The 20,443-nt window shown below is 38.5% G+C and overlaps 1 protein-coding gene across 1 annotated transcript in view; it reads right to left on the bottom strand.

The window, feature by feature from the left end:
- The window catches only part of NKD1 (NKD inhibitor of WNT signaling pathway 1), a 130,227-nt gene extending 119,098 nt beyond the window's left edge, over positions 1–11,129 (bottom strand). The window contains exon 1 of the mRNA XM_064160358.1: positions 11,031–11,129. The gene's annotated coding sequence lies outside the window, so the exon portion shown is untranslated. The remainder of the gene's footprint in view (positions 1–11,030) is intronic.
- Positions 11,130–20,443: the final 9,314 nt, after the last annotated feature.

The raw sequence follows: 20,443 nt of genomic DNA, 5'->3' as shown, positions 1-20,443 counted from the left end.
TGTGTGCACTAAAGCAATGGTGTTGATGTAAAGCCTGCGATGCAGCAGACATACAGTGCTTGATAGAGGTAAGGAATAGTAGCAAAGACAACAGCCATTCTCCATTTCAGTATGTGTTTCTGCTCCACTGGACACAGAACTGGCCGTAGACTACAGCCAGTCTTGGTGATGACTTACACAAGACTTAAACAGAGAATATCTAAAATATTGATTACAGGTTCTCTGTAACGTCAGCCAAAGCAATCATGGTCCTTGCTCAATGGTCAGCATTTGCTCAGCTTACCAAAGTTGTTAGCTAAGCAACAGACCTGTTTCAGATGTGGACCTAGGAAAGTGGAGGCACTTAGCATAAGTCAAGAACACACTAGCACTGCCCAGCACCACACACACACTCTCCAGGTGATGAGACCCAAACTGATGTATGAATTCCTTGCAAAGAAAATGGATACATTGGTACAAACAGCACAGCACAAACATATTGAGCTACATGGCCCTCATTGTTTACCTCTCTTCTCTAAGATGTGCTGTGAAAAGCAGCTTCATCCTCAAAATTAACTTAGTTCTTTTCTTACAAGATGCATCCAATGGAAGCACAAGACTCAGTTTATACAGATAAAGAACTATCATAAACAAGTTTAAAAGCAAAGTCCTCTCTGCTCCTAAAGAACACTTATGAAGTCCCAACAAGATGACCAAGTAAATTTAATTTATACTTCTCTGATTTTCTTTTACCATTAACTGCCAGTGTTACAAGACTTTGCTTATACTCAGCATGTTGCACATTGATCTAATTTGTGTGCTGCATATGTGGCCTCTTTGCTGTACTTCTGCAACATTTTCTTACGGCATTAATGACATAATTATTGCATTCAGACAGACTGTGCTTGTTTGAATGAAGTGAAGATAACCCATGGAGATCCATTTTGCTGCTCTGCTCCAAACTCCGTGTCCTTTTGCATTGTGTATTTTCAAATACATGACAGAAGCTACAGGAATTCTGGGATTTGCATAAAACTAACAAGCCCCCAATTCTTCTCCTGGCATTCAGTAATTTTGCCATGGTGGTTTTGAAATAGCGCCAGACCATGTCTAACCAAGGCAGCATTTTTGCCAGCGCCCTACAAAGGCAGGGTGCATCATAGCAGGCATTCTGTTTTCCCTCTGTTCTGTCAGTAGAAGGTCAGGCAAGTGAAAGACTTCTGGCACATTAACCGCCCACCCTGTACTTCCTCACAGCAATACCTGCCCTCCACATTTGTGAGACTGCATTGCAGTGTCTTAAGGGAATCTTTCCCTATAGGACTCCATCAATATTTTGAGGCAGTTACAGGACTGCAGGTTGAATCACTGAGGTTAATATGACCTTCATACAGTACTAGTCCAGTCTCATTTCTTTCAAACAAATTTAGATTTTTAAGAATACCAACAAACTCCTGAAAACACACTAAGTAGAATTCATCTCCCTCTACAGTCAAAGGAGAGAAACAAGCTATTCATGTGATCTATCTTATAGGTACATATAAAATTGAGATAAAATACATCCTAAAAGTACCTATCAGGACATGATTTGTCTTTTTAAATAGACATATGAAATAGATATTCCACTCTCTTGGCTATAAGAAGCAACTGGGTGACTAGATCAAGTGAAAATATTGTAGGCAGCTAAAATTGGGTAAGATGTGTTCCATTCCCTGAACACAGTGTAAGACTTAAGGTTCCCTTTCCCCTCTGCTCTCAAAGGAAGACAGGATAGTTTTTAAAACACAAAAGTTAACACTCCTACATACTACACACAGCAAAACATCTGGGAGATCTAGGACATCAGAGGGAACAAATTACTTGTAAGCTGAAGAGAACATGTATAACTGCCTGGGAGAGCACATACCAAAGGCGGTCAATGCGTTAGTTACATCTGTGTTAAGTCAGTTCCTGTATGTGTACTTGGGGCTGCTGTGCCATGCTTTAGAGTGTATTTTCTGGTTCTGCAAGGAGTGATAATAGCACCGTGGAAAGTTTCAATAGCATAATAAACATTGTATCAATAAAAGCTTTTCTAACTGCTCTTATGGGCTTCACTCTTCAGTCCTTCTGTGCAGAAAGGAATCGCACTGTCTAGCAACTAGACCAACCATTCTCATCAACCTCCAAAACAAACACCATGAAAGAACAGCTATGTCATCTCTAGTACTATGGTATTCCTAACCAACTAAACCCTGGGAATATCTTAACTTACATAGGCTCAAGGAAGGTTTGGGCAAACCAACATAAAAGTAAACCCACTGACATTTTCAAAATACATGTAGGCCATCTCAAACTCAAGAATTCCCTGAACAACAACCTGCTAGAGACTGAGAGATGATTGAGTGAAAGGATCAGGATATTTTAACCCTATTATTATATTCTTCCCCAGGCATCTGCTTTTGGTCACTGTTAAGATATCAGTATGCTGTACAGCAATTCTTAAACTACCTACCATAAGAAAATTTAAGTGGATCATGAGCATTTGAGACCAATTGAAGAAGTTTGATTAGTACTGTCCCCATGGAGAAGAGGAGGAAAATTCCTGCACTGAGTTCAGCTAAGCCACTGAGTTGGTCTGGAGACTCCACAGTGTTCAAGAGACCCATGAGGTACAATTCATTCTCTTTGTCTGAGTAGCTGTACAATAATAGCCACATTATTAAAATAAAATCTTGTTTCATAAGACAGTTTCCTCATATGTTCTGAGTATTTCCTACTGAGAGTGGGAAGGCATTAATAAAACTGGATTTAAAATTTGACAAATCAGCATAAATCTCTATGGGAAAAGAATATACTTCAGCTCTTTCCTGCTGTTGGATTATTGTTGAATGCCCTATGGTTCTCCACAAATTCTTTTCTGTTGCACAAACCAATGAGATGGATCAGTAATTTTTGTTTTTAAATTTTATGTTCTTCTTACTATAAAGACTTATATTTTAATAACTAATCTTTCACAGAGTTGAAATGTAAACTCAGAGTTGTGGCACCCTGGCAAATAGTTAAGGAGTTTAAATATATCAGTCTTAAGTCAAACAGGATTAACAGCCTAAAAGGTAATAAGGCCTACTCAATAATGGAAATGTTAAAACAGTATTTGTCTCCTATATTGGTTCACTGGCAACTGGGCTCCAGAAGCTGATCACAAGACTCTGAACCTAGCAGCTCAGACAGTTTTCAGTCCACCTCCATGTCCTCTCATCTAGACTGTACTTCTATGGTTTGCCAGTAAGGATGTAATGTATGGCAGTGTCAAAACTCTCAGAGTCAAGATAAACAGTATCTGCCACAACAGCACCTTTCAGCATAGAAGCCTACCACATTTGTCAGAGATTATTTCCCCGTCATAAATCAGTGCAGACCACTCCCAGTCACTTCTGTCCTTGGCATGCTTGGAAATGGTTTCCAGAATTGTTTGCTTTCCTGGGATTGAGGTTAAGATGGCTGGCCTGTGATTTCTCAGATCCTCCTCTTTGCCTGCCTTGTAGATATGAGTCACATTTGCCTTATTTCAGGCTTCAAGAACTTCCCCCAGTAGTCATGACCTTTCAGAGGTAATTGAAAGTGGTCTCACAGTGATACCAGCCAGCTCCCTTGTGAGTCTATCTCATCAGCTCCCAATGACTTGTGTACATCCTGTTCTTCTAAATGTTACCTAACCTGACACTCTTCCACTGAGGTGAGTCTTCATTGCTTCAGACTTTCTCACTGGACCTAGGAATCTGGGATTGTTGAAGTCTAGTCTTACCAGAGGACACAGAACACTGCCTCATTCAGCAGCATTTCCCTGCCAATACACTTACAGGAAGCCCTTCTTGACACCCCTCACATCCCTTGCCAGACTCAACTCCAGGTGGGCTTTGGCTTTCCCAGCCCTATCAATGCAATGATACAGGTTGCTAGAGGCTACACTGTGGAACACACCTGGGTTTTGTGTCTACATTCAATTACAAATGTAATGTACCAACCTCAGAAACAAACATGGGATGATCTTTTGTGTACAAACTGGCAAGAGAGACTGATTTTGCAATGACCACAAAATAACCCATCCATCCTAACTTTCTCTTCAGCAATTAAAGGAATCCAGATGCAATTTCCTGCATTTATTTTAATTAAATGTTACAGGCAAATAGAGTTTAAATTTAAATTGCTAGAAGTATCCAAGCCTTTGTCAAGCTTATAGCTGGCCTCAGAGCTGTGCAGAAAGTAGATTTTCAGCTTTGTGGGAAATTGCACAAATATTTTTATATCATTCTGAAAGAGGAAAAACTGTTCAAAATTTAGGAGTTTTGTTGTTGTTGTTATGTTCTTTTTGGGTTGAAACTGGTTGCTCTGATTTTTAGTCTTTATTAAAAAACACAGTTTGACGCCTTAATTTTAAACAATGGGCTGAAATGTCACTTTGTTAGGTCAGGATGTTCTATTAAAAAAATACAAAGAATCCTGTTCCAATATCTTTTAAACAGAAAATTTTCAAAAGTGAAGCATTTATATGGATTGCAAATGAGAAGTTCTTCCACAGTAAATTTTCTAAACCAGTTCTAGTTTGAAATGTGAAAGAATATAGGGATTATATTTATCAGTGGTTTTGTATCTTCAATTATATTACTCATCCCTTTCATTTCCTAAGGGCAAAAATGACTCAGAGCATCAGGACTGGAAGCCCAGACACTAGGTATAACAAATATAAGAATTATATTTATCATTTTATCATATTTTGAATATTTAAGATACCATCTTTAAAAACAAAATAAAACAAAAGCTTTCTAATTCTGTTTAACTGATCCTTTATTTTCCCAGTCATTTTAGTAAGGAAGAAACATCTATATTGCAGAAGTATTTCAGTCTCTCTATTTCAGTTTTACTATACAGGCAGGAGAATATTTTTTTTTTCCAATTTCCTTTTCACCCATACATGAGAGTATCTCTGATTGTGCTAAACATTTCAGCTAGCTATAGCTATTTGGCTTTATTTCATGTATTTTTATACCAAAGATGTATACAGTTGCTTTGTTACAACACCAGGATGTTCTCCTCACACCAGATGCAAAAGTTACTAATTCTTTTTTTGCTACTACTGAGTTAACAGGCACAATGTAGAGCATCCAGAGAAATCCTAAGCAAGAAATCTGTATTATTTTTAATTTGATGGGGACAGAAATATCCCTATTAAAAAGAGAAAAAAGTAAAGGAGAAAACACAACAAAAGGAATCTTAGGTATGTGCATTTCTCTTTTGGCTTTATGACTGTATGGTCTTGAAGCCATCACATTTCATTACAGTGGAGCTTTCTGGTCCAACCTCACTTGCAGAAAAAGTGCCTGCATATCCTTGAGCTCCTTCCTGTCTGCATTTGGCATAGATTTCAAGTATAGGATGAGCATCTGACCTTCAAAAAAATCTTAAATTCAGAATATATAAAACAGGCTGCTTAGCCATTCTTCTTATTTCTAAAGGAGATTAAATGCAGTTGAAGAAACTACACCGCATTCAGAAGCTGGACCCTTTGGAAGAAAGAGTGACATTTTCTCAAAAAGAAAAAGTCCACAGACTAAGACTTTTCAACTGTTTCAGTATAAAAGAGCCACATATAAAGAGCAGGAAACCATTTTGTACTTTCAGAATGATGTGAAAAAGACAACCCAAGAGAGCTTTAATACCTGAAATACTCTTAAATCCTAAAGAAAGACTTTTTGTAATACTGTATCAAAAGGGGAAAGGGAAATAGCCCAACACAAGTGCTTTCCTATTTTCAGCATGATATGTATGTTAATTCCTGTATTCTCAAAGGAAAACAAACAGCATAAACAGACAGACAGGAGAGGAAGAGAGCAGTATGTTTAAAATAATAGAGAAACCCACCACTCATTTAAGCTGTTAGCTCTGGGAAGGCTCAGGCTGTGTGTCCAATCACAGGACCTACAGTTTATGCCAAGACTTGTTTCAGATGCATTCTGCACCAACTCTACCGAACGCAAACCCAATTAGAGCATTCAGCATCAGACAGTAGGAGATCCCCTTTGATGTTGGGATAAAATCAGGATATGCATGGTTTTGTCCAAAATGACAACCATCCCAGGTTTACTAATGGGTATCTAATAGAAAAAGAGAACTTTATGATGCTCATTAATTACCAAACTGTCATGTGCTTCTGGCAGAAAGAAAGTAATCCTCTTCTCCAGATTAGACAGCCACCACAAAGGACTTCAAAGAACTTTCAGTCCCCTCCCCTGAGAGCTGCCTTGCATAAACCTCACAGCACTAACCGTGCAAATTAAAAGAAGGGAGCAGTTGACAAACCCTTCCTGACACATGCGCAGTCTATTGCTGTTGGCAGTTCAGACACAAGCTCTTATTCTGCTGGCAGATGAGCACATTCTCTGTACATAAAACATGCTCTAAAATTCACACAAAAATTTTACAAATTATCAGTAAACAATGATTTCCATTCTTCCTTTTAAGCCTGGAGATATTTGTACTGAAGATTCTTTGGCAGAAATAAAAATTCTTTTTAAAGAACATGAAAATGTAGAAGAAATACAGCTGAAAGTCTAGTTCCCAGAAATTTTCTTCAGATGCTTTTCTTAATGAGGAGCAGCTAAAGTACGCATTTTTCTGGCAGTTTGCCACAGTGGGTACAAAAGGCTACAGAGATCATCTAACATAAGAATGGATGTATTAGGGTGTATGAAGCACTTACAGTGATTCTTCTAGTTTTGAATGGTCAGACATTTACTGAGTTGGAGATTTTGCTCTCAGCACAAATTCCTTCCCTTGCTCCTAGATTTCTATAAAATCTTTATGTGTTACTTTTTTTTTTCCCAGGGACAGAACTCTACTGACTTCAAAGTATGCAAGACATTTCACATATTTGTGATTGTCACCCAAATGTATGTACTTATGACTGCTTTCAAAAAGGACTGAAACAGCGACAAAGTCTGAATTGTCTCTCAGGAGGAGCGGCAGGGACAAGCACTTCTAATGTTTGGATGTCAGGTGAATGTTCGATGGATTGTGTTCCTGAACATATTTGCCTTGTGTTTTTTTATTTATTCATGTAGATTCAAATCACTTTGTTGACAAGATGAAAGAAAATGAGCTCCATTATGATTTGAAATTTGAATATTCTCATTCAAAGGCCTTCCCAAGCAGCAGTTGGTTCAAGTTGTGTGCTTTGGTCTTACTGAGCAGGCCAAGTATTTAATAGGTGCCTCGCAAACTTTAAATTAAAAAAAAAAAGGGCTTCCTCCAACTAATTTGACACATTTCTAGTACACAGTGATTGCCAGAAGAATATCACTATCCAAACTATTGACTTTTCTTTTACCAAGAATATACGAGTCCAGAGGAAGTAGTGCTGAGTGACAAACGGTACTTAAGAGTTCATTGGAAAAATAAATAACCAAATACCATCAAAAACTCTTTCTTTGCTTATAGCACTTTTCAGATAGCACATCTTTGAAAAGTCATGGTGAACCTATTCAAAACCTTATATTGTTTGAAAGATTCCCTCTGCCCCAAGTAATGTGTGTGCCGCTTCTCAATTTGATTTTTCAGTAGCATCAAAATACCCAAGAGAGCAAAGATTTGATTTTCCCTTTTTTATGAGTAATTTAACATCTTTGAAATCTCAAGGGTTGCATTACAAATGTCATGTATTCCGGACATGTGACCACCCTAAGTCACAGCTACATATGTAAAATACTAAATACAGCTAGCTGAAATTTGCTATTCAATATTTTTAGTGGAAGAAAAAATACTCTTTTTTTTTTAAATCAACCCCACACACATTTTAATGAAAAAAAAAAACAAAACTCATAGTATAGAGAAATTAAGAATTTAGAAAATAATGTCAGTGAAAACCTGAGAAATATATAGTTTTGTCTAAGAATTCTTTCTCTTTTCCACTTCTATTGATATCATTTGAGAATCAAAAATACATTTCTTTATCATCTCTCAGTCAAACTGCTCATTGTCTCTTTTACTCACTGATCATTTTCCTTTTTAGAGTATTCACTTTCTAAATTAATAATTACTAAGGGCCTAAACACCTCCAAATTGCCATGAGCAGGGCTCTGGCATTCCTATCATGTCACTAGGAAAAACATTTACAAAGGACCCATTTCTAACTGATGAAATAAAAATTCAGTATTTGAATGTGAGACAATCTATGCCTGGTCAGTTACAAGGGGGCTACCAGCTTCAGCTCTAGACCATGGAAATAAGCAAGTGCTCTGCACTGAGGGAAAGACAAGCACTGCTCAAATGAAATATGATCACAAGCACTAAAATATTTGAGTTGTATTTTGCTCTAGAAACTTTCCTGATTGTGTATCCACAGATTCTTTCCTTCTCAGCAGAACCTTAAAAAAAAATCTCTTCATAAACTACCACGTGCTCTTGATACCACTACTTCTTGCAATCTGCTATTTTCTCTGGAATGAAATGATTACAAACTATTTTAAATTACTGTTAGAATGCAGACTAAGTATTTTGATTAGTTTGTTAAAGATGACTGATAGAGTGCAGACTAAGTATTCTGATAAGTTTGGTAAAGATGACCAGAAGGTGTAGGCTAAACAGTGACACAGCTTTCTTTTCCATCCCTTTTTAGAGCTTTATTTGCTACATCTGAAAAGCCAGTGCCTATCTTCACTTTATACTTGTAGTTCAGCTAATGTAAAAAAAACAAACAACATAATCTGACATAACATCCTCTGTTAAGAACATTCTTTTCGACCTTCTTTTCCAAGCACTTAAAGACAGACAAACACACAGCAGAGTTTGTTGCTCCCAACTCAGTTTCATAGATGTGCATTTCTGAGGTGACAAAAGTGATGCATAATTCTACTAAACTGAAACAATGCTTACATTCCACTTCAACTTCTATAAATTAATCTATAACTTTAATTATAATAAGAGCAAAATCACAGTTAATTCCTAAATGAGTAGATTTCTGCAGACATGCACCAACTTCTAGTACATACCTACAGAAATGTGACTACGTTTGCTGGCTGCTTGCTCTAGTGAACACCAATGGAAAAATCTCATTTCAAAATACTCTAGTTGGCACCAGATAAATGAATCATTCTACTGAATGTGAGATAATTTCCATTGGTTTTCCTTTGGTTAAGTGACAGCTGAAAGAAAAGAAACCCTGGAAAAACCTGGAAATGAGTTGGTCCCTGCAGGCAGAAACTGAATTTGGGTTCAGATAAAAGTACAGTAACTGAGGAGTTTGTACTGTATTTTTGTGCTGCATCTTTAAGCATGTGAAAGAACAAATGAAAGCAGAAAGAAGAAATTCAAAGGAAACAGATCTGAGAATAATTAAGAAGAGTTTTTTAGAGTAGGAGGCTAGCTGGACTAAAGCCTGGATCTTCGAGTCTTGTTAATCCCAACTGTGTCCCAGTGCGTATTCTTTGTAAGTAGAGACATTTGTCCCAGCAAAATACTCCAATCCATAGTCAACTTCTTCTCCCAACAGAAACAAGATAAAATTGGCAAGCCTCTTAGGTCAAAAAGGGATTAGTGCTGTTAGCAATGAGATCTGAAGTATAAGCACAGAAATTTCAAGTTACTATTTCTGCAAAGCCAAAGTGCAAGCTCTGGCATTTTTTCAGCTCAATGTCAAGCCCAGATGAATGGCTCACAAGATGGTCAGAAAGGGCAGGAGTTTTTTTAGCAGCTTGTCTGGGCCAAGCACCAATGATGTTGCAGAACTTTCCATCTCTAGAAAAACAGGATCATTCCAATCCAGGACCAACCCTTGATATGTTTGAATCAACCAGCACAAGACATAGCTGGCCACAGCACTGATAAAAGGTACAAGTCAGCAGGGAAGGAAGAGACCCCACTTGAACTGGCAAGGACTTACGGAAACTTGTGTTTTTGGCATATTCAGTTACTTGCAATGCCTTCCAGGATAAACAGGCAATGAACCAGTTTATACACACTCAAATGCATGTGGACTTGCAGATCAAGGTTAGGGGAGAAAAAAAGAAGAAACAGTAATTCCAAGAGACTGTGATTTGCCAATAGAACTTGAACCTGAACCTTCCCCTCTCCATAGCCTACTGAACAGGAGCTGAAAAAGTTGTCAACTGATTGCTGTGAGCTGAGGCAACACAATTCAGAGTCTGGTCTGTATTTTGTAAAAGAGGAAGTCTGAAGCATTTTGAGATATTTTTGTGCAATCAGCAAAAGCAATCAATTCAGTCAGTTAAAAAAGAGTAAATGGGAAAAACTGAAATATTCAATGAAGTCATTAAACCTAGTATTATGAAAAAAGTGTCCATATATAGAACTGGCCAAGTCCCCAGATGGTCACAGACACATAGAGCTGCAAAGGGTATTGGAGGCTTATTTGTGACTTTGCTAGCATGAAAACTTCAGCATAGGTTGAATATAGCGGTCAGCAAATTGTGATTTGGCAGTTTGGAGAGTTCCCTTCCACACATCTATGCATACAAATGCATACGCAAAGATTGCTCCTTTTCTAGAGTACCAGGAGTCACAGTTTATACAGATTAAACCTGGAGTCTAGTGAGCATGCAATAGAACTGAGAGGTGCTTTAGTAAAGAAATGTGTATGTTCCATAGTTCAATACCTCCTGACAACAGATTTTAGATCAGTAGGGCTTCAGTTTTCAGGAGATCAGATTTATGATCTGAACAAACCATGCATTGCTGCCATAGCTTTACACCACAAACAGGCCACACATAAGGATGGTAATAACACTTTGTCCATTATCACTAGGTTGAAAAATCAACAGGAGATGTCATCCCAACCAGACCAATTACCAGGTAAAGTCACCCAAATAATACTGCTGTTAAGTCCTGAGAATATCAAATATACCTGAAATTTTGGCTCATTGGAAAAAAAAAAAAAAAAAAAAAAAGAAGAAGAAGAATTCACACAATTCATACCAACTGAAAACGTTCTCACTTCATTGGCTACAACAAGGGATTTGTTCTTTCAAGATAGTCTGATGAGTGATAAAATAACTTACCTGAGAGGCATGCTGTATCAGAACAGTACGTCATGGTGAAATCATCTGGTAAATGAAGTACTCCAATAGTCAGCTCATCTTCAGATAATCATGGGTAATGCTTTTGACATCACAGAGGAAATCCTCGTATTTCAAACTGAAATAAAAGTGCAGGATATGAGTTGCTAATGTGCCTTCTAAGAAACTCAAGTACTGTGCTTAAAGCTGCTGTCAGAGTCCAGAGAAGCTGGCAAGCCGACTAACATCTACATTGTGTCAGTTTGGATGATAAAGCCTATAGTCTTACTAAAGGCCCTCACCACGAGTTTTTCTCAATGTCCAACAATGAACATTTAATTACAATTCTTCTGAAGTTGTTTGCTAATCCTATTATACATATCAAACAAAGGCAGACCTGCAGCAAAAAATAAGATATGGTCTCCTTTTAGAAACAGAAAACAGATTTCAATTCTGAACTTTAAACCTCCAAACTAGAATGGAAACACCACTGATTTGCTAGTCCCAGCTCTAGAACACTTTAAGCACACTTGAACACTTTTGTGTCTTTGACACATGCATTCACATGGTTCAGACATCAAAAACTCCTACAAAGTAGGGCCCTTATCAAGGTAACATTGGGCTAACATCACCCAATATCTGCTTTCCAGTCAAGTTGCCTCCACCTCCTTCATACTTTCAAAGCCTCCCCAAAAGTTTTAGCCAAGAGAAATTGTAACAATGATGCAGCAATCCAATTCTATAAGATAAAAAAACCACATACTAAACATAATTTTAATGCAGATCATGGTATCCATGCAAAATTAATTTTCCTGCAACAATGCCATCTTGTCTGGCCTACACTTACGATACTTGTCAAATGCATTAACCTTTATGAGTCCTAAAAAAGCTTAGATATTATTCTAAATAGCTTCAGGGAACATGAATTCATCTTGCCACAGAGCATCACAGAAAGAAAAGGAAAGCCAGTGGGAGGCAAACGGTAAAGAACGGTCACCTGTCCTGAAGAACTCTGTTGAAAGATAATCTCAATTGACTGTTACTGTCTAATTCAGGAAGAAGGCCTAAACAAATGCTGAACTTCTGTGGAAGAGGTTGTTAAAGTTGCCTAAGCCAGTTAAAAGCCAAGAATGCATTAAAGTGAAGATACTGTACTGGTTTCAGTTATAACATGCATGGGATGAAACACATTAGCAGCACCACAGCAGTAATGGTGGTTGGAATCTGAGTATTTATTCAGACTCCCATGTAAAAGTAGGGCTATTGAACAAATGGAAAATATTAGCTCATGGTCACAGAGCAGATGCTTCTCGTAACAGAAATAGACCTACAGTTTATAAAAGAATTGATTCCTCATGTAGGTCACTAAATGGCTGCTTGAAAATAAGTTAGTCATGCTTAACTCAAGTACTAACTATATAGATGTTTTCATAAACCCACAAATTATCCAGCTATCATTGCTGGGCACTTAGAATCATAGAATCAACCAGGTTGGAGAAGACCTCCAAGATCACCCAGTCCAACCTATCCCCCAGCCCTATCCAATCAACTAGACCATGGCACTAAGTGCCTCAACCAGGCTTTTCTTGAACACCTCCAGGGTTGGCAACTCCACCACCTCCCTGGGCAGCCCATTCCAATGGCAAATCACTCTCTCTGGCAAGAACTTCCTCCTAGTATCCAGCCTATATCTCCCCTGGCACAACTCGAGACTGTGTCCCCTCATTCTGTTGCTGGTTGCTTGGGAGAAGAGACTAACTCCCACCTGGCTACAATCTCCCTTCAGGTAGTTGCAGACAGCAATGAGGTCACCCCTGAGCCTCCTTCTCCAGGCTAAACAACCCCAGCTCCCTCAGCCTCTCCTCATAGGGTTTGTGTTCCAGGCCCTTCAACAGCTTCGTCACCCTTCTCTGGACACGTTCCAGCATCTCAACATCTCTCTTGAATTGAGGAGCCCAGAACTGGACACAGCACTCAACGTGTGGCCTGACCAGTGTTGAGTACAGGGGAAGAATTACCTCCCTTGTCCTACTGGCCACACTGTTCCTGATACAGGCCAGGATGCCATTGGCTTTCTTGGCCACCTGGGCACACTGCTAGCTCATGTTCAGCCTACTGTCTACCAGTACCCCCAGGTACCTTTCTTCCTGGCTTCTCTCCAGCAGCTTACTGCTGCTATCCAGAAACTTACCAAGCTTGAAAGCAATCCAGCAACAATGTAAGAATTGATACCCACAAAGCATTAATACTCAGATTGAGTGTAGACAGCCAATGACAGCCAATTACTATGGAGCAATAATAACTGATGCTGAGAAGATGATCAGAGTAAATAAACTCTTTGCCAGGTTATATTTGATGATATAAAAATAATAAATGGCAAGATATTCCTATTTGCTCTGAAGGCTCTACTGAGTATGTCTGTATCTTGAAAATAATCCAATGTTAATGGTGAATTGTGAGTGCATTTTCTATTAAAAAAATAATCAGTATAATAGCTGTTAAGAAGATCTATCTGATGATCCTGTTGAGGGTCAGAACAGCTTATCTGTTCTTAGAACTGTAAAGATAATATTAAGCATGCAAAGAAGCAGCTATGGATCTAGACAAAGCTGCTCAGTAAATCAAAAGGCTCCCCTGCTACGTTACACAGCACACAAACAGCTTCAGCTCCTGGTCTGCATACACTGACAGCTGCTTACATGAATTTTAACACTGCCAAACAACGTTAAGTGATATTTTCAGACTTTTTCATTCTAATGTCCCCCAGTCTCTGGCAGTCTACTTCTATACTTCAAAGAGGCAAAGAAGGCAGAAAAGATAGTATGCTTTGACAAGAAGGTCAAAACAGTGAAAACTGGATTTGCACCTTGGGTTGTAGAAGAACTCAGAACTTTGTTAGTATGGAAAAGGCCCATCACATGGTGAATGAGCAAAGCAAGCATAAAGCCAACTATGAAATAATTCTCCCATTTAACCTTCCTCTTGTGATCTCAAGATGAATATCACAAAGAAAGTGTTAGATATGGAGAGCATGCACTTCAAATCAAAAGCTTTTCTTGTGCCTCTAATACAGGAAGATGAGGTTTCAGCTCTCTGAATGTGAGCTAATCATTCAGTTAAAGAATGATACAAGCAGCAGTTCAGTAACTGCTCAACTTTGCCATTTTGTGGACAATTTCTGTCTTCTTGTTCTAGAATAAACATAGTTGAAAAGGCCAAACATAGAGAGCTTTGACTCACAAACCTCCCCCTCAACAAATCAAACCAAAAATAGTGGCTCCATATCTATAGGGTACAGCCACTGTTCTCTTGCAGCCAAACTTAATTATGAAAGAAGAGCCTGTGAGCGAGAAGTGCTGCACAAAATGGGCGGGGAGCTCTGTCACAACTGGTGATAGATGTTATTAGGGTCACTTCTTTTCACTCAGGAGTTGAGAGACGAGACAAAGGGATCAACTAGAAGAGTATTACACCAACCAGAAACTGGCAAAAAGGCAATCAGGCAGATCTAACAAGTGAAAACTAGTGGCATTGGCCTCGTGACTTGAAGTGCAGTTTGCAAGATGTAAGACTTTAAAAAAAAAAAATCCCAAACTTTACGAACTTAAGTACTAGGAATAGATTGCTACGTTTTGTGAATTGCAGTAAGGTGATCAGCCAGATTGAAAACAAACAACCAAGTTTCTAACGTTTAGACTGCATCTAAACATTCCTTTGAAGTGAATACTTCCTTAATACACTACATTGCACATGCTGGAACAATGACTATTTTAAAATATTATTTTGTCAAGTAAAATATTCCAGGGGTGAACAATACTAAGGGAATTAATCAGCATAAATTATTCTTGAGAAGTATGGGAAGATACTGAAAAAGCATGCAATGCATACGACATTCATGTGGCATTTTGAGGTCTGCAAACCATGGTATACAGTTTAGACTAAGAATGAAAAATAATGCTGGTTTATTGATGGCTTTTTCTCCATGGAGGAACATGTTTTGATGTTTTGCAGAGCCTTGAGTAGCTTAGAGTTTCTTTATCAGCAAAGCAGAGCAGAGTTCATCTAGCTGTCTAATGAGCTACTAGTCAGTGCTATGATGGAGGATTTGCAGGCAGGACAAGGTCCTCAGTTTGGTAATTTGGGAACAGAAGGCATAATGAATGGAAAAGGAATTTAGTTTCAGTATCTATGAAGAGATAAAGCAAGGAAAATTATAAAAAGGTCCTAATGTCTTTCTAGTAGGCTTAGAGAAGTCTAATTTTGGCAAATATATGCAGTTAGAAAACTCTCATTTGACACACTGTAATGAAATCTTATTATTCTTTGGTCATTGGAGAGAAAAGAAAGTTCTCAGTCAGGGAATCACCAGCTGTGTGGGTCAAAGGGCACTAGCTCTAGATTGATGGCATCTGGTCCTTAGTTCTAGGTGAAGAGGACAATGAGATATAACTACCATTTAAATTACAAAGACTGGATAAATCCTTGAAGAGAAGAGCAGTGCATAGAAGCTGAAGCTGGAAAGCTCCCTAGATATCTTTTTTCACTGACCCTACCAATTATTTTGAAGAGGGAATTTGATCAACTTGTGAGAGACTGAAGAGAAAGAAAGTGGATATTTCCTGCAATAGCAGTGAGTTGGACATACTGCCAAGTTCCTTCCAGTTCAATAATCATGGAATTATTTCATAACCTAAATAGGAAGGGACTTTGGAGGTCATCTAGTCCAAATCCCTGTACATTTTTTTCTGCTTATACCTGTCCAGAATTTCCCTTGGTGCAACCTGTAACCTTGACTTCTCAACCTTTCACTGTGCATCTCCAGGGAGAGTCTCATAAGTATTAATAGCATAGGACCTAGAACAGTTCATCAAGCTATTGGTTCAACACCACGTTTCTAAGCACCTCAAGCTGTTAAGACATGGACAGATCTATCTCCATCATCCTTCCTGATTTCAACCAGTGTAAATTTAGGCACTTCTTGAGTTAGAGTCTGCAAACCAGCAGTGGTGCTTAATTAGACACAGGTTTAACTCCTTGAATCTATTTTGTTTCTACAAAATCACTGGAGTTGCATTATAAATTATGAAAAAATGTACTTCCTTCATCTAAAGAGAAACAACCTTCCTCTTCTCTAGCATGGAGTTGTGCTAGCCTGCAAGAAGCATCCATAAGCCCTATGGAAGTGGGGGGATTTCCAAAGGTATTAGAAAAGTATAAAGCCAAAAGAACTGGTAAAAAAAACCTTAGAATTAAAATTGTAAAATATGTCACTCTCCTCCAAAGATGGTAGCTTTGTTCATATTTCATGGTGCAAGCACACTCATGTTTTCAGAGGCCTCAGATTATTTTCAGTTAAGAGCCTGAAGAACAGTTGACCAGATAATAACTTCCTTGATTTAGTTGTCATTACTGGTCTATCTGTCCTCCTGACATCTATCTTTTTCCTGATAATTCACCACATAGGAACTAAAGCAAGAAGTATTCAAAACTTACAGTGTGGTCTGGTTCCAAATGCAGCTGTGAGGTGACTGGAAGCAGTTTCCTTCCCAATTTGCTCTTGCAGAGATGAAGAACAATGTTTTGCAGAAAGCAAATAGAGCTTTTGCCTAGCGTTGTAGCATCTTGAACTTGGCAGTTCCCATCCTAAAGAATTCCTCCTGAATATCTTTTTTGCCCTTACCCTTCATATGCTCTGTCACAGAGTATGCCACAGAGTCAGCTTTGCTGCCTTTTTTGTGTTCATTTTCAGGGCTCAACCTGCCCCCAGCTCATGGTGAAAACCTCATGCCCATGTTAAGAGACTGTCTCAGCTCAAATTCTGTACTTTTAGGATGCACAAGAAAAGGTACTATCTGTGCAGATTACACAGCAATTGTGTAATATAAGTTCTAAGATGATAAGCTTTGTTTGCTAGAAAGAAAAAAAAAGGCAGGTATCAGAGCAGGAAACAACGTGTATAGTTGTTGGAGCGTGCCTGGTATTTTAGCATGGGGCCCAAGCTATTGTTCACATGTCCAGATGGACCAGAGACAAGCAAACAATATATGCTATAAAACAGTCTGACAAGAGATAGCACAAGCCAACTCTTCCAGAATATGTGGTTGCTTTAAGTCAAATCTGTAGCTGGGCTGATAGCCATCGGGAAAGCAAGCATGAGTTGTAGCATGCAGTAGGCCTTAACAACTCTTCATGTCATAGGGCAGCCATAATCTAACTATGCACTTCCTGGACAGCTGGAGAAGGACTTTGGAGAGAAATATTATATGCTTTCTTCTCCAAAGCCAAGGCCCTGCTCTTTTGACACACCTCTCCAGGCAATGAAACAATGAAGACCAGATCTGGGTCTGCATAGTCAGAGCTACAGTAAATAAGCTGTGTCTACACTGCAGGACAAGCACACTCCACCGTGGAACCAGCACATGCACATCACAAAGATGGGCCCTGGCTCCACAGGCAAACACTACAAAGATGCACACCACGGTGTGGAACTGCAGGGCCCGACTGGGATGGATGCTTGCGGCACCATGATTGAAGGGCACAAGATGGAACTCTCATCCTTCGTAGTGTGGAACACATTCAGTAGAATAACTAAAAAATTGTATCTAATTTTGATTCATGTGATGTTATTTCTTACTCTTTCTGAAAACTGTGCCTCACTTCCTTTACTTTCACCAAAAAACAAAAGTTGCATGTCTCTCAGAATAACTAGATTTACTCCACAGCAAATTGATGGGGTGCATAGACATTACATATTCCTATACCTCCCAAATGGCTTCATTTTCCAGATGCAAAGTATATATTATTTTCAAAGCAACATGTATTGTATGACATAAAGCATGCCAGGTTTTATGAATACCTAAGCATGTTTATAAAATAAAGAGTTGGATGATAGTTATACATTAAAAGTTGATCGTTAAAGTTAATTTCTGTTTATTCCTGGTGATTATGTTAATCCTGAATTGTTTTTGTGGTACTCATTGAAACTGATTGCACTGAAATGTTTACTAAACTGTGGTACATCTTTCTGTATGAAGATATTGCACACTTAATTTTTCTTCTCTAATTTTCACAAAAAGGAGTAAAATCTTCTACATAATGTCTCACAGCCTATTGTTTAGTTTCAAACAACTCTGAATAACACAAGTCACCAATTAGTCACATTACAGTGGAAGAAGACACTTATCTCATGTGGTCCATGCAGATACTGCCAGATAAGTTTTACTGCTTTTTTTTAGATGATGTATTGCCTCACAGCCTTTGGGTTTGGTTTCCAAAGAAAGACAGTGCTCCAGTGCCAGCAAGTGGGCCCCTGGGTATTTTACCTTCAGAACATTCTCTATCAGTTAAATTTTGATAATCCTGCTTTACAGGGGCTAAAATGTTGGATTTTTCCAAATGTGCCTGATATAAATAAGCCAAGTGTTTTGGAGAGGAATCCAGAAGTATTTAATCAGGCAAAACTTCCATGGATTTCCATAGGAGTCTTGTCAGAGTAAGAACTGAGTCAAGACTTCAAGACTTGGCACACTATCAATCCCAGCAAATGACGAGCGAGAGCTGATGCCTAGCGCATGTTCTAGGGAGGAAACAACTTGGCTCAGTGACCATATTTAAAGTATCATATATTGAAGTTTAAGCTCTGTAAGAAGTGAGAAGAACAAAGCTTAAGTTAGTCTCTAAACAGCCAAGTCAAAGTTCAGATATAGTGCAAACGTTCTTTACATATCTCAGCATGTCTAAAGGCATGCTTACTGTAATAGGCAGGAACAAGGGAGAAAAAATAGGCAGGTCTTACTGTTAAATGAATACCTAGAGGAAGCAGCACAAGGCACAAGTTTTTCACAAGCCATTGATGACCAGATAGTACATGACTGTAGTCTGACAACGTTCATTAAGAAACACTATTAAACACATTAAGAAAAACTATTAAATAAGGGAAACTCTATTTCACATAGCTATTTTAGCTCTTGTTTTTCTGAATTTCTCCAAAAGACAGTCTCTTCTCTATCCTGCCTGGCTTTGTGGGGAAGCCTGAAACTTCATGTCCTTGCAACCAAAGATAAAGGCAAAGAAGAGTGATGAGAGAGTTTCCAATAACAGCCTTTTCTAACTGCTAACAAACAAAACTGAATTTTGACTTTGTGTTTACACTGTACCAGCTTGTCTCAGAAAGGAAGATTTTAAACCCATTTCAATTAAAAAAGGTAAGTCTAACAAATGGAGTAAGTTGTTCAGGAATGGGATTTCTAGCTCAGTCACTTTGTTTGCTTCATTGTTGGTAGCACCTTTATAATTTGCTTGATGTTACAGAATATATCAACATTTAGTAGTTAGGTGGGAGTCTGTCTCAGCTGTAACAATTCCCTTTGCCAAGGACAAATTACGTCCTCCTTCTGAAGCTCCTTTATACAGGATACTGCTCCAACAGAAGAGAGAACTATAGGTTTCCCAGCCATTTTGAAATATACTGTCCTGGTTACTTAAAGTTGCATCTCTTATATAAGAACCATCTTACCTTTCAGGACGAATTCCACAGAAGTGCTGGTATATCACATACCTCTGTGTACTGCAGGTAGAACATTAAAGCATGACAATTTTGTGTATTAATATGAATCAATGTTGGGCTAACACACAGGCTGTATTCAGAATACTATGAAACACATTCAGGGCAATGCAGAAAGAGACGGGTAGAAACAGCTTTCAAAGTTCTGCTGACCAGGTGCTGGCAAATGAAAACCAGGTGTTGTCTAAAGTTGTTTCTAGGCAAACATAAAAATCTCAGTTGCACTCAAAACAGGAAAGAGTTTTCTGCTTTATTTCTGGTTGATTTGACTGAATTTTTTAGTAAGCATACTGCTCTCTTAGAAAAACACCTCTCTGCCTGCGCAAGCATTTGCTTTTTAGCTGAAACACTTCCTCCTACTCCAAAGACCTAAATGGTGACCTTTGCAAGAGACTAAAATTATATACAAATCCTTCATACAAATTCCATTTGAGAAGAAAGCTGGCACTATAATGAATATCAGAGTTTGTGGACTGGACAAACACCTTCAACATACAAAGATGTACCTTGACCACTGAATTGTACTCTCTACTGAGGGCTGACTCAGGGACAAACCAAATGCATGCACCAATTCAGCTTAATTAGAACTCCTGAAAACACACGACCTCCTCATGCATTGTCTGGATCTAACATAGAGCTTAATTCGTGCATTTTAAACAGCTCATTTTCTTTCCCTGTCAGTAACTCAGTAACAGTCTACGTGAGAGAAAAGTTCACAAGAGTGAAGGAAACACTTTCTGTATGACCAGTATGCATCCACTGAAGTCTAAATAAGCTGAAAAAGCTTAAGCAGCTTTCACCATTTCAGTTCCAGTTTTATGACCTAAAGTGACACTTTGAAAATTCTTCACGT

Source organism: Pogoniulus pusillus, chromosome 20 (assembly GCF_015220805.1).
Source record: "Pogoniulus pusillus isolate bPogPus1 chromosome 20, bPogPus1.pri, whole genome shotgun sequence".
Classification (NCBI taxonomy): domain Eukaryota; kingdom Metazoa; phylum Chordata; class Aves; order Piciformes; family Lybiidae; genus Pogoniulus; species Pogoniulus pusillus.
Note: the sequence above shows the minus strand (reverse complement) of the source record. Positions and strands in the feature narration are given on the sequence as shown.